Below are 13,202 nucleotides of genomic sequence, written 5' to 3'. Positions count from 1 at the left end.
CAAAATCTTTCCATCAAAGCTAAACAGTAGAGCTGAGCTGTGTTGTCATACTGAGCATAGTTTTTTAAAGAATTAATAACATAGCTCTGTGCATTCTTGGAAGTATTAAAAAATAAAAAGCAAACACAAAGATCCCACTTTTGGTCTTTCATGCCATGTCTTTGTAAATCAGATTGACAAATTTACCTAATCTAGCTTCCTTCCTACTGTTTACTGCAAGTATAAGATTAAGGGACAGGGCCTCCCTGGTGGTGCAAGGGATTAAGCACAGCACTCTAAAGCTGTCTGCAGCCCCTGCAGTACAAGTTTGATCACCAGCTGGCCGGGAGCTACCCACATGGCGCAGCAGATCTCTCCTGTCTTGTCTGCTGCTCCCCTCAGCAGTGTATTTCAGTAGATCTGTCTGTTCTGCTCCCCGCTTTCTTTGGTGAATCCTCTCACTCCACCCCCCACACAACTGGCCTACATCCAGTTCTTGTATGCATAAGTAAATAAATCTTTTTAAAAAAAGATTAAGTGACAAAAGTTCTGCTCACTAAAAAGCACTATGAAGAAATACACAAGTGCAGCATAGGATAAGAGGGACAGAACCTGCTGGAGCAAGTAGTGGGTTAAAATTTAAATAAAGTGATCAAGGTTGGTCTCATTGAAAAAATGAAATGTTAGCAAATATTTTAATGAAGTGATGTTCTCATCATTTGATATGTGGGAGAAGAGCAATGGAGCTAGTGGAAAGTCCCTGAAGGTAGGACAAAAAAAACAAAAAAGAAATACACAAGTGCAGGGCTGGGGGATTTTTTCCCTCTATCCTTTAAAGGTCTCAACGGAGATCCCTGTAACAAAAAATAAACAGAAGAGAAACATAGAAATTTATTTAAGTTTTATGGAATGTGTGAACTTTCACCAGGTTATGAAGAGCTGAAGAAATAGTTAAACCAGAGTGTTTTTATGCCAGGGTTGATGAAGAGTGGAAAGCTGTGGAAAGACATGATAGGCGAAAGGATATGAGACTAATGTGATAACTGGGATAACTTAGCAAGACCTATGCAGTCAGAGTCCTGTGTCCATTAGACTTTGGATTATAAGTCTGTGCCTTCTTTCCAGGCACAGGAAGGACACCTCTCCCATGACTATTCAGGAGAAAACCTTTCCTGCACATGCTGTGTCTCAAATTGTTTTAGTTTGAAAATTCAGTATGACAAGGCGCCATATTTTAGAGTAGTGTGTTCTCAATTCTATTCTATCATGAGCCAACAACAAATTATAAGAAAAATATTCGTGGCATATATAACCAACAAGAGTTGGCTCCTAGAGTGTATAATAAAAATATTAACTTAATAATAAAAATATGAAAAACATCAAAAATAAATGGATAAAACTTTTGAACAAATTTCACACAAGATAAACAGTATAGTATATAAAATGACCAAATAGCACAAAAAAAGGTGCTTAATATAATTTGTCTCAGCAAAATGAAAATTAGAACCACAATAAGATATTACTGTATATCAGTCAGAATAATTAAAATAAAATATAAGAACAGCCCCAATTACTGGTGAGGATATGAAGTAAATAGAACATTCCTACATTGCTAACCATACCAAATGGTTAGACTTTCAAAATCCATAGGCGATGTTCAAATTAAGCAAGCAAATTGCCAATGCCCCAGCAATTCTTCTCGTATTTAATTAAGTATGATGAAAATATATTATCGTAAAAACATATTGTGCATGAATGTTCATATCAGTAACATTCATATTACTCAGATGTGAATTAAAAGGGAAATAAGCTGTGATTCAGTGAATCACATAAGATAGCAATAAAAAGAACAAATTACTGATACAACACAGATAAATTTGAATTTTTGAATGTTTTCTAAATATTATTTTTGAAATAAATTATTTAAAGCTCATAAAATTTTAAAATACATCTATGAAATTCTAGAATAAGCAAAACTAACTTATGGTGATATAAATCAAATAAATGGTTGCTTTGGAAGCAAGGACATTAACTGGGAAGGTAACAAGAATAAATGTCCTAATCTGTTGCTTTTAAAGCGTGTGTTGTATAGTTTTCTTATTTGGGTTCCTTCTCCTCCCTCCCAACTCTACACCCTGACATTGGAAAGGTGACAAACATAAAAGAAAGCTTCAGCAAATTCCAGAATATTCTCCATAGAATTGAAAGTCTTTCCTTAGGAGACATAGTCTTATTATTTGGAAGCTTTATAATGTATTTATTTTTATACAATAAGAATTACTATTATTTTTAGCATGGCAATGTCAGACCAGAGAGGAGCTGAATTTTAGGTCTGAACAAAGAAATTAATGCTTTCATGAAATGGGATGCCTCCCATTATCAACAATATCATTTAATTTCTTGTAATAAAGAGATTCCAGTACTTACTGTTTACATGAAATAATATCCTTGAATTTTTTAAAAACTGTAACTAAAAGTCAGTGGCAAATTTCCTCGCAACACTACGTATCAATCATTTCATTATGACAGTCTTAAGTCATAGGGCAAAAACAGAAGCTAAATTACTATCCTTCATTATCCATCACAATAAAAACACCAAGATGATGTTAAATGATGGATTTGCTAAGTTACTCCCCATTCATGAATACTATCCCAAATCTAGTCTTCACATATATAATACAAATTATATGCTTTCTTGAAACATTCCATATAAATGGAAATTGCATTTCTTTGTAGAAAATGTAAAGAGAATCAAGGATCATCAGTAATTGGAGTGAGAATATTCTGCTTATGACAGAATTTAGCAGCAAGGAAAATGGCACAAAAAGTAATTTAAAATGAGAAAGAGGAAGGAGAAAGAGATTGATTTTTTCCATTTAATATGCAAGATTCATCATTCTGTTAAGACTTAAATACATTAATTTTTAAAAGCAGTTTCACAACTTCTTAAGAACAATAATTATTTTGCCCCAATTATTTTATTTCTGTCTGCTGAGAAAACAAAACAAAATGAGATTCTCAGAGAAGACTGAACATTCTTCAGTTTTGTCTCATTGGGGTTTGTTTGGGGGGAAGCAGCAGGAAGAACATGGAAAGGAGGACAATTACTGATGTTGAAACACTCAAATAGGTCAATATTAACAGAGGGTTTTGTTTTTTTCCCAAAGGTTTATTTATTTATTTATTTATTTATTTATTTATTTATTTATATAAGCACTGGGTACAGTCAGAAGCGCAGGAGGGTGAGAGAATTCACCAGAGCCAGAGTGGGGAGCAGAACAGGTAGACTGATGAAAAACACTGCTGAGGGGAGCAGTGGGCACGGCGGGAGAGGTCTGCACGCCATCTGGGACCCTCGCCCGGCAACCAGAGATCGAACCTGCGCTGCAGAGGCTGTGGGCAGCTTCACAGCCCAGGACTCAACCGCTGCTCCATCAGGGAGGCCCAGAAGGTTTTTGTTCCTGATTTCGGTACTCCAAAAAAAAGACTTCTGTACCTGAAAAAAAGCTAATGCAATATAATGCCATGCAAATAGAGAGGGGGGGCAGAACGCTGGTGCTTCTTGGCTGGGCATCTCGCAGGACATCTAGAATTTGTGTGATGGTTCTGTCATGTGCATTGCTTTTTCTCTTTGTCCCTTTGTGTAAAGAATCTGAGTAATGGACACCTAGAGGCGAGGGACGAAGATGGTAAGAGATAACCACCTCTTAAGAAAATTTAAAGGACCATGCATGATTAGTCAGGAGAATTAGGATATATGCCAGATATAGCAAAGTTGTTGCAGCAAAAGATTCAATTGCTCTGTGCATCAGAAAAGCATGACTCAAGTATGATTTACTAAGTGTCTCTGCGGACAGCATTCTGCTAACCAGCAAATGTGGGTGGATGAGTCAGACCATCGCATTTCCTACCATCATGAGGCTTATTAGCACTGGTCGGGCATAGACAAGGTGTGGTCATCATTCTCACAACCATTTCCTTTTTCTGGGGAGTTCCCACTAGCAACATTTTCACAAATAACACCCAGAGTGAGGAGTAGGCTGAATATATTAAATCAGAAAGTTGAGGGAGTTCAATTAAGTTAACTAGATTTCTCTAATATAAACTGAGAAAAAAGAAACTAAGAGATTGGGAATTTGAATCAGAATGTGTTTTTGAATTTCATTCTAGGAGGAGATGCTGTTGGACAATCATGTAATGGGAGGAAAAAAACAGGTAGGAACCAGACAACAGTCCCTAACATTTTTTTTGAGTGTTTGGTGTTTTAAAAATAAATTATTAATTTGGGGTAACATTGGTTTACCTCACTGTATATGATTCAGAGGAACAGGTTCACACTGCCACAGATGTGCATCAAAACATCCTACCCTGGGCCTCCCCAGTGGCACAGTGGGTTGAGCACAGCGTTGTGGGGCTAGCCACAGTCTCTGCAGCATGGGTTCAATTCCCAGGTGGCCAGGGAGATTTCCACATGGCGCGGCAGACCTCTCCTGTTGTGCCCGTTGCTCCCCTCAGCAGTGCTTTCGGTCTGTCTGTCTGTTCTGCTCCCCACTCTGTCTCTGGTGAATCCTCTCACCCTCCTGCACCTCTGGCCTGTATCCCAGCTATTGTATAAATAAAAAATAAATCTTTATAAAAAAATTTTTAATTAAAAAAACATTTAAATAATGCCTGTTCCCCTTTAGCTAGCATATATTATCTGTTGACCACCAAAGAGAAGGTCAGAACAATACAATCAATTCACATCAATAAGTCCTTCAGTGGATGTGGAATCACTTGTTAATTGTTAATGATGTAACTATTAAGAATGATCAGGAACAAACAGATCCAATGACCTGTTATTGCCAAAAAGTTGCCCTGAACTTCTATAGATTCTTGTAATTTAAGAATTCAGGAAGGGCTCATCTGAAGACTCCTCTTCTCCCAAAAGAATGCGGTATCAATTGCAATCACTTAATGGTGCTCAGCAGGTAGCATGTCTGGTCTGGGAAATCTGAATCTAGCTCTTTGCAAGGAGATCTAGAAGACTCACTTCAGGTAGCACTCCCCTCCATGGCACCCTGTTGTGCTCCTAACATAGTAGATCAGAGCTCCAAGAAAAAATTTTAAGAAACAGAAAAGTAGCAACTACAAATGTATTATGGCCTGGGCCTGGAAATCAACATTTTATTATATCTATTCCATCAGTCAAAACAACTACTCTGCCCAAATTTAAGGGAAGGAGGAATAAACCTCACCTCTCTAGGTCAAGAATGTCAAAAATCTAGCCACCATTTTCAGTTGGCTACACAAACCCAGGTGAAAATCACTTATAGCTTAATCCCTTTCTCCATTTGCCTCAGCATCCACTCATCCATCCTTGTTTCCACAAATAGAGACCAAGTAAGTTCCTGCAAGAATATAAAATTCCTAGGGTCTCCCCGGTGGCCCAGCGGTTGAGCGCTGGGTTGCGAAGCTGCCCCGCAGCCTCTGCGGCTCTGTGGAACCGGTTCGATCCCGGGCTGCTCCCCCACCACCGGAGGAAGGTCCCGTATGGCACGCAGACCTCTCCTGCCGCCTGCTGCTCCCCTCAGCAGTGTACTTGGGTCCTTCTGCCTGCTCTGCTCCCCGCTCTGGCTCTGGTGAATTCTCTCACCCTCCCGTGCTTCTGACTGTACCCAGTGCTTGTATAAATAAATAAAATAAATATTAAAAAAAGAATATATTATAATAGACTTTAAATTGGAATATATTCTTACTTGCTATAGAAAATATTGCTGTATTCTCAAGGAGAAAGCATGCTGTCAAAAGAAAAGGTTGTCATTGGCATCACACAGATCTGAGTTTGAGCAGCATTTCTACCACATGGGAACTGTAAGCCTGACACTGTCACACCTGAGTGTCCATTTCTTCAACACTGTTGTTGCTGAAGAAATAAATATGAAAAGGTGCCTATGTGATGACTGACCCAACAGATTTTCAAGAAATATTTGCCAAGTAAATGAAAAAAAAAATTGACATCATCAGAACAATCTAAAAAGAAAAAAAGAAAAAAAAAAGATCAAGAAAACTGATCTGTTATCTTCTAAGATAACAGAAAAGGGAAAGTAATGTTGTTAAAGCACCTACTATGTGGCAGTCATTGTGCATGTTGCTGTGGATAATAGATGAGAAACACAAGTTTCCACAGAAAAATAAGAGCTTCAAGAGCAGAAAACATAATGATGGGCTGTGGATAGGCAAAGTGTACACATTCAGCTCACAGGTCCTGGGGGGCGGGGGGGGGCGGGGTCCAGGGGAAGGGGCTTTATTCATTTTAAGAATGAGTAGGAATAAAGCGAAAACTGGGGAGGAACAGAGGCAGGCACAAAGATTATCATGAGAAAAGGCAGAAAGGCCCATTTAAACATTCTTGATATTAGGTTTGAGGAGTGAGGAAAACGACACTACAGGTCTACATTCCTTATTCATCATTGAATCCTTGGCAATAAGTCCAGCTCCAGGCACACAGCAGGTACTCAATGATTTACTCATTAAAGGAGAGTAGGAGAATGTGGGGCACCTGATGAGTATTGTAGCCTGTTGTAAATGACTTCAGATGTTACACTTTAGGACACGAGGATTCCTTATATGATTTTAAGAAAGGGTAACCTGATCAGATTTCTCTTTTATAACATGTATCTGAGAAGACTCTAGGGAAAGAAATGGAGTGAATTTAGAAGTAGGGAACAGTTAAGGACCTATTATAGTAACTTTCCTCTGGTGGGTTACTAAAGTTTTATAAAGATTAAAGCAGGTATAATGTTCTCTATTTCACCTGAATCAAAGAAACCTGAAATCTGCTTCCACACTTCCCTCAAGTATGAAATTTAGACATGGGTCAGAGTACCAGTCAGCTCAGAATATATTTCTATTGACCTGGCTGGGTGCTTTCCTGGATAGCAAAACTCTCTCCTGATGAAGTGACAATTTAGCTTCAAAGCACGTCTTACTGTGAGAAGATGTGTGAATCTCAGACCAAGAGCAAATGTCTTGTTTTGTCAGACCTATTTTTTTTTTGTCTTTTCAGCTTCTTTTTGGATTTTGCTCTAAGCTCTGGGTATCTGTAACCTCTCGCACTCAAAAGTTCAATTGAAGAAAACACTAGTTTGTACATGATTCTCATCATGACAAAATGACATTATCTGCTTGAGGCTATAAGATTGTAGATGAAAGGGGATTGAACATCAAGTCACTAGTATATCTGGCTGTCAGGCAGAAAAGGGCAAGTGGTCAGTTGGATGAAATGACTTACGAGCTACCCTTACAAAGTCAAATATTTATCTAAAGGTGGTCAAGAAAATAATTTTGGCCAACCTAGCCTTACCTCTGATGTTTCACTTACTCAAATTTACATTCATTCATTTCATTCATTCAACAAATGTATCTTGAGTTTTTTTTTCCCATAGACCCCACATTGGGTGATAGAAGTAAAACTGTTAACTAGATAAACGCAAGCCTGCTTTCCAAGCACTGACTGCATCAAGGCAATACAATTTAGAGTTAGGCCAGTTTTGTCATGGTTTCTGAAACATTGTCTAATTAATCCTACTTCCACACTTGGTTTGTACTCTCATCTCAAGATAAATATTTTTGTCATTCAAAAGTTTACTTTTAATCTATCACTTCTATGAATATTCCTTATTTTTCAGCTCCAAGTAATGTTTTGTTTTATATCTGTTTCACAAACTTTAGCCATTGGTGATATAATGTGAATTAATTTTTAAATTTTTCTTTAGTATGAAGTGAGATATCATTATTGTATATTTTCCAAAGTACATTTCCAGTTGCATCTTCCAATCCTTCCAAAAGGTTTTGCCATTCTTTCCAATGTAACAAAAGAATCTGGATTATGGTTTTATACCCCTTATCTTTTTGAAAGCAGTACAATTCTAATGACAGATATATTACTTGCAAGAATGCATATAGATACAGGTATATAGATATTATAGCATCACATGTGTTTTTCAAATATCCATTTGTTCTACAAATATAGATGAGTGTTTACAATTGATGAGATAGTTGAGACACCCTCAGCAGTACTGAATTCCAACTAGTTCATGTAAGCTTCACAAAAGATGCAGGTTTATCCTTCAGGTCAGAATCCATTTAAGAAGTATGGCTAGAGGGCCTCCCCAGTGGCGCAGCGGTTGAGCGCTGGGTTGTGAAGCTGCCCCGCAGCCTCTGCAGCGCCGGTTCGATCCCCGGCTGCTCCCCGGCCACCGGAGGAAGGTCCCACATGGCACGCAGACCTTTCCTTCCGCCCGCTGCTCCCCTCAGCAGTGTACTTGGGTCCTTCTGCCTGCTCTGCTCCCCGCTCTGATTCTGGTGAATTCTCTCACCCTCCCACGCTTCTGACTGTACCCAGTGCTTGTATAAATAAATAAATAAATAAATCTTTAAAAAAAAAAAAAGAAGTATGGCTAGATATGTCTCACATTCAATAGGAAGACAATGTTAGTGCCTGGATGTGATAAGTAACATCATTCAACTCTGGATTTTTAAAAGTTGGCATATAAGGCATGAAGAGAAGAAATTGTGCAGCTCCTCTTTTTCTAAAAAACACATAAAGCTGTCACAGAGAACAACAGAATTGTTCTATACCCTCTAGCTGAAAAATTCCAGAAACAGGAGATTGAAATGTGGGTCTATCCTCAACGCTATATGCCTAGGAGAACGTATGCTGTGGATTTTTAGGACAACTTTCCAGTAGGGTAAGATTAGAGGAAAGTCTCAAAATCTCATCTATCATCATTAGCTATAAACTGTCAAACACGTAAGAGAAAGTAAGGCCAAACAGGACATGGGGGGTTCAATGAATGGAGACTTACGAAGTGTAAACATTTTAACCTCATTGCTTCACTTCCCTATCCACTCCAACTTCCCCCCCCAAAGCTACAAAATATTTCTTCACTATTTACAGAGAAATATTTTCATTCTTCTTTGCTCTTATATCCAAATATCAAAGGAAATTCCATCTTTTTTACATCTCACTCTCATATAAACACTCTAAAGGAAAACAAGTAGTGAATTCCCCTTAGTTTATTAAGAGATCAGCAGAGCATATGCTTAGGAGTTATCAAAAGGTCAACTATTAGAGAAGCATACTGTGATGTACACATTTACTTTAAAAACTCCACTTAATCCCAACATTTGTAATCACAAAAATTTTTTTTCTACAACCATCAATCAATTTGACTAAATGTTTTATAACCTATCTCCATCTCTGAATAATGAGCAAATAACTTATTTCTAACCACAAATCCAGGAAATTTTATGTTATACATAACAAAAGAGCTTCTTTGACACTAAATAATAATCAAAGTTAATTTCAAAAGAGAAAGTAAACATAAGAACTGTTTGAAACGATTCTAATTTTCACAGGTATATCAGCAATTGTGAATGGGGATGGAAGGGAAAATTAAAAATACTGAATCAAGAAGATGTGGTATATATACACAATGGAAAATTACTCAGCAATCAAAAAAGATAAACTCATGCCATTCACAGCAAAACGGATGGAGCTGGAAGGGATCATGCTCAGTGAAATAAGCCAGAAAGAAAAAAGAAAAATAACGGATAGTTTCACTTATAGGAGGAATGTAAAGGATCCAAATAAGTGATGGGGGAAAAAATTATAATAAAGTGAAAATCAAAATCAACAAGCAACTATAAACCAGAGACATTCTGCATGGGGAGGAAGAGGGGGAGAAGGGAGGGATCAAAACAGGGGTGGGAAGAGCACAGAGGACTATGGTGATGGTACACAGGTGAATTGATGGTGGGAATTTCATGGGGACTATAACTGAGATGAGAAAGCATACATTGCTTAAAAAAAAAAAATGCCCTCACTCGCTGCCGATGGTCCAACTCATTGCCCACACACCCTGCCACCACCCACAGAAATGCTTCAATTACCCTCAGTCCTTCACCAGATTAGGCCGGTGTCCAGGGCCCTGGCTCCTCATCTCCTCGGGCTTATGCCAAAGATGTAAAATTTGGTGCAGATGCCCGAGCCTTAATGCTTCAAGGTGTAGACCTTTTAGCTGATGCTATGGCAGTTACTATGGGGCCAAAGGGAAGAACAGTGATTATGGAACAAAGTTGGGGAAGTCCCAAAGTAACAAAAGATGGTGTGACTGTTTCAAAGTCCATTGACTTAAAAGATAAATATAAAAATATTGGAGCCAAACTTGTTCAAGATGTTGCCAATAACACAAATGAAGAGGCCAGGGATGGTACTACTACTGCCATTGTACTGGCCCGCTTTATTGCCAAGGAAGGCTTCAAGAAGATTAGCAAAGGTGCTAATCCAGTGGAAATAAGGAGAGGTATGATGTTGGCTGTTGATGCTGTAATTGCTGAACTCAAGAAGCAGTCAAAACCAGTGACAACCCCTGAAGAAATTGCTCAGGTTGCTACGATTTCTGCAAATGGAGACAAAGAAATTTGAAACATCATTTCTGATGCAATGAAAAAGGTTGGAAGAAAGGGGGTCATCACAGTAAAGGATGGAAAAACACTGAATGATGAATTAGAAATTATTGAAGGTATGAAGTTTGATCAAGGTTATATTTCTCCATACTTCATTAATACATCAAAAGGTCAGAAATGTGAATTCCAAGATGCCCATATTCTATTGAGTGAAAAGAAAATTTCTAGCGTCCAGTCCATTGTACCTGCTCTTGAAATTGCCAATGCTCACTGTAAGCCTTTGGTCATAATTGCAGAAGATGTTGATGGAGAAGCTCTGAGTACACTTGTTTTGAATAGGCTAAAAGTTGGTCTTCAAGTTGTAGCAGTCAAAGCTCCAGGTTTTGGTGGCAATAGAAAGAATCAGCTGAAAGATAAGGCTATTGCTACTGGTGGTGCAGTATTTGGAGAAGAGGGATTAACTTTAAATCTTGAAGATATTCAACCTCATGACTTAGGAAAAGTTGGAGAGGTCATTGTGACCAAAGATGATGCCATGCTCTTGAAAGGAAAAGGTGACAAGGCTCAAATTGAAAAACGTATTCAAGAAATCACTGAGCAGTTGGATGTCACAACTAGTGAATATGAAAAAGAAAAACTAAATGAACGTCTGCCAAAACTCTCAGATGGAGTAGCTGTGCTGAAGGTTGGTGGGACAAGTGATGTTGAAGTGAATGAAAAGAAAGACAGAGTAACCTATGACCTCAATGCTACATGAGCTGCTGTTGAAAAAGGCATTGTTCTGGGAGGAGGCTGTGCTCTGCTTTGGTGCATTCCAGCCTTGGACTCACTAACTCCAGCTAATGAAGATCAGAAAATTGGTATAGAGATTATTAAAAGAACACTCAAAATTCCTGCAATGACTATTGCTAAGAATGCAGGTGTTGAAGGATCATTAATAGTTGAGAAAATTTTGCAGAGTTCCTCAGAAGTTGGTTATGATGCAATGGTGGCAGATTTTGTGAATATGGTGGAAAAAGGAATCATTTGTCCAAGGTTGATCAAGGTTGCAAGAACAGCCTTATTGGATGCTGCTGGAGTAGCCTCTCTGTTAACTACGGCAGAGTTGTAGTTATAGAAATTCCTAAAGAAGAGAAGGACCCTGCAATGGGTGGAATGGGTGGAATGGGAGGTGGTATGGGAGGTGGCATGTTCTAATTCCTAGAATAGTGATTTACCATTATTGATGAACTGTGAGAGGAAGCTCAAAGCAGGGTTCCTCATCTATAACTTCAGAGAAGTCACTTGAAGGAAATGACTGAAGAAAAGGCTGGCTGATGTTTAAGAAAATCACTACAATCATCAGTTACTGGTTTCAGTTGACAATATATAATGGTTTACTGCTGTCATTGTCCATGCCTACAGATAATTTATTTTGTATTTTTGAATAAAAAGACATTTGTACATTCCTGATGACTGAGTGCAAGAGCCATGTACCAATGTACTGCTTTAAACTTAAATCACTGAAGCATTTTTACTACTATTCTGTTAAAATCAGGATTTTAGATGAGAAGTTAAGAAGCAGCCATTCTGTGGAAAGAAAAATAAGTGTGTACAAAGTAGAGAAATATCCAATTATGTGACAATCTTTGTGTAATAAAAATTTGTTTAAAGTTAAAAAAAGTGAAGAACGATGTACAAAATAAATAAACTTTTAAAAATAATAATATAAAAATAGTAATACATGGGTACATAGTAGTCATGCAAAATATGCTTAGAGTAAGTGAATGAATAATTACTACTTTTAGAAATTCTGATGGAAAGAAAATTGAGCAAAAATTCATTGACAGTGTTGAAGTTATCCCAATGAGCCCAAGTCTATTCCCCTCTTGTTTTTCTCCAAAAGAAGATTTGCTTTGAGTAGATTTCAGCCCCATGCATGGCCATTCCTCAAGTAGACATGTCATGTTCAACAACAGCAGACCCCAGGCCATTCCAGGCAGCTTGAAAAGAGCAATGCAGGAAAAACTCAAATATGATTAATTGAAGAAGGGAAGTATTGTTATTTTTTATGCTTGTTTGATTTTTACTCAAAGTTATGGAAACAACAAATCCTCCACTTCTTTAGGAGAGCAGAAATCATTTCTATTTCTCTAGTACATAAGAAACATATTTATGAAAGTCTTCTGTTATAGATGCATATGTCCCCACAAAACGTATAGGTTGAAACCCTATCCCTCAGCATGTCTGTATTTGGACAAAGGACGATAGGATGTAATTGAGATCATCAAGGTGGGGCTCTAATTTGATAGGATTAGTGTTCTCATGAGCAGAAAGTTCTCTCTTCAAACTTAATTGTGGAGAGAAAGTCATATGAGACCACAGTGTGACAAGAATCTGAAGGAAAAATTTGAAGAAAACCTAGAACTTTCTGGAATCTTCAGACTCCAGAAATGTGAGAAAATAAGTCTTTCATTTAAGCCACTTAACCTGAGGTGTTTTTTGTTATGCAGCACAAGACAACTAATACACAGACCCCATGACTCCTCTTTATTTCAGTGACGTAATAGTGGCCCTTGGAGGCTGTGCTAATAATGTTTCCCAGATGATCCATGTCTTTATTTGAATTTGTATCCAGGCAAAACAATGCTCTAGGCACACAGATCTCCACCAAAAGGTTTTACCTCTAGAAGCAGATGCTTTGATGTTCTAGCCAGATTCTCCTTTAGGACTAAAAGACTGGAAAAATGGTAACAGCTCTCAGAACTCCATCCTCTCAAGACACTGCCTCA

At 38.0% G+C, this 13,202-nt stretch overlaps 1 pseudogene across 1 annotated transcript; it reads left to right on the top strand.

Annotated features, from left to right (window-relative positions):
- The first annotated feature begins 9,815 nt into the window (after positions 1 to 9,815).
- LOC311169525 (60 kDa heat shock protein, mitochondrial-like) lies at positions 9,816 to 11,628 on the top strand (annotated as a pseudogene). The gene has a single exon. The product of its transcript is annotated as a 60 kDa heat shock protein, mitochondrial-like (transcript).
- Positions 11,629 to 13,202: the final 1,574 nt, after the last annotated feature.

The sequence above is a fragment of the Talpa europaea genome (genome assembly GCF_964194135.1).
Source record: "Talpa europaea genome assembly, chromosome: 4".
Lineage (NCBI taxonomy): Eukaryota > Metazoa > Chordata > Mammalia > Eulipotyphla > Talpidae > Talpa > Talpa europaea.
Note: the sequence above shows the minus strand (reverse complement) of the source record. Positions and strands in the feature narration are given on the sequence as shown.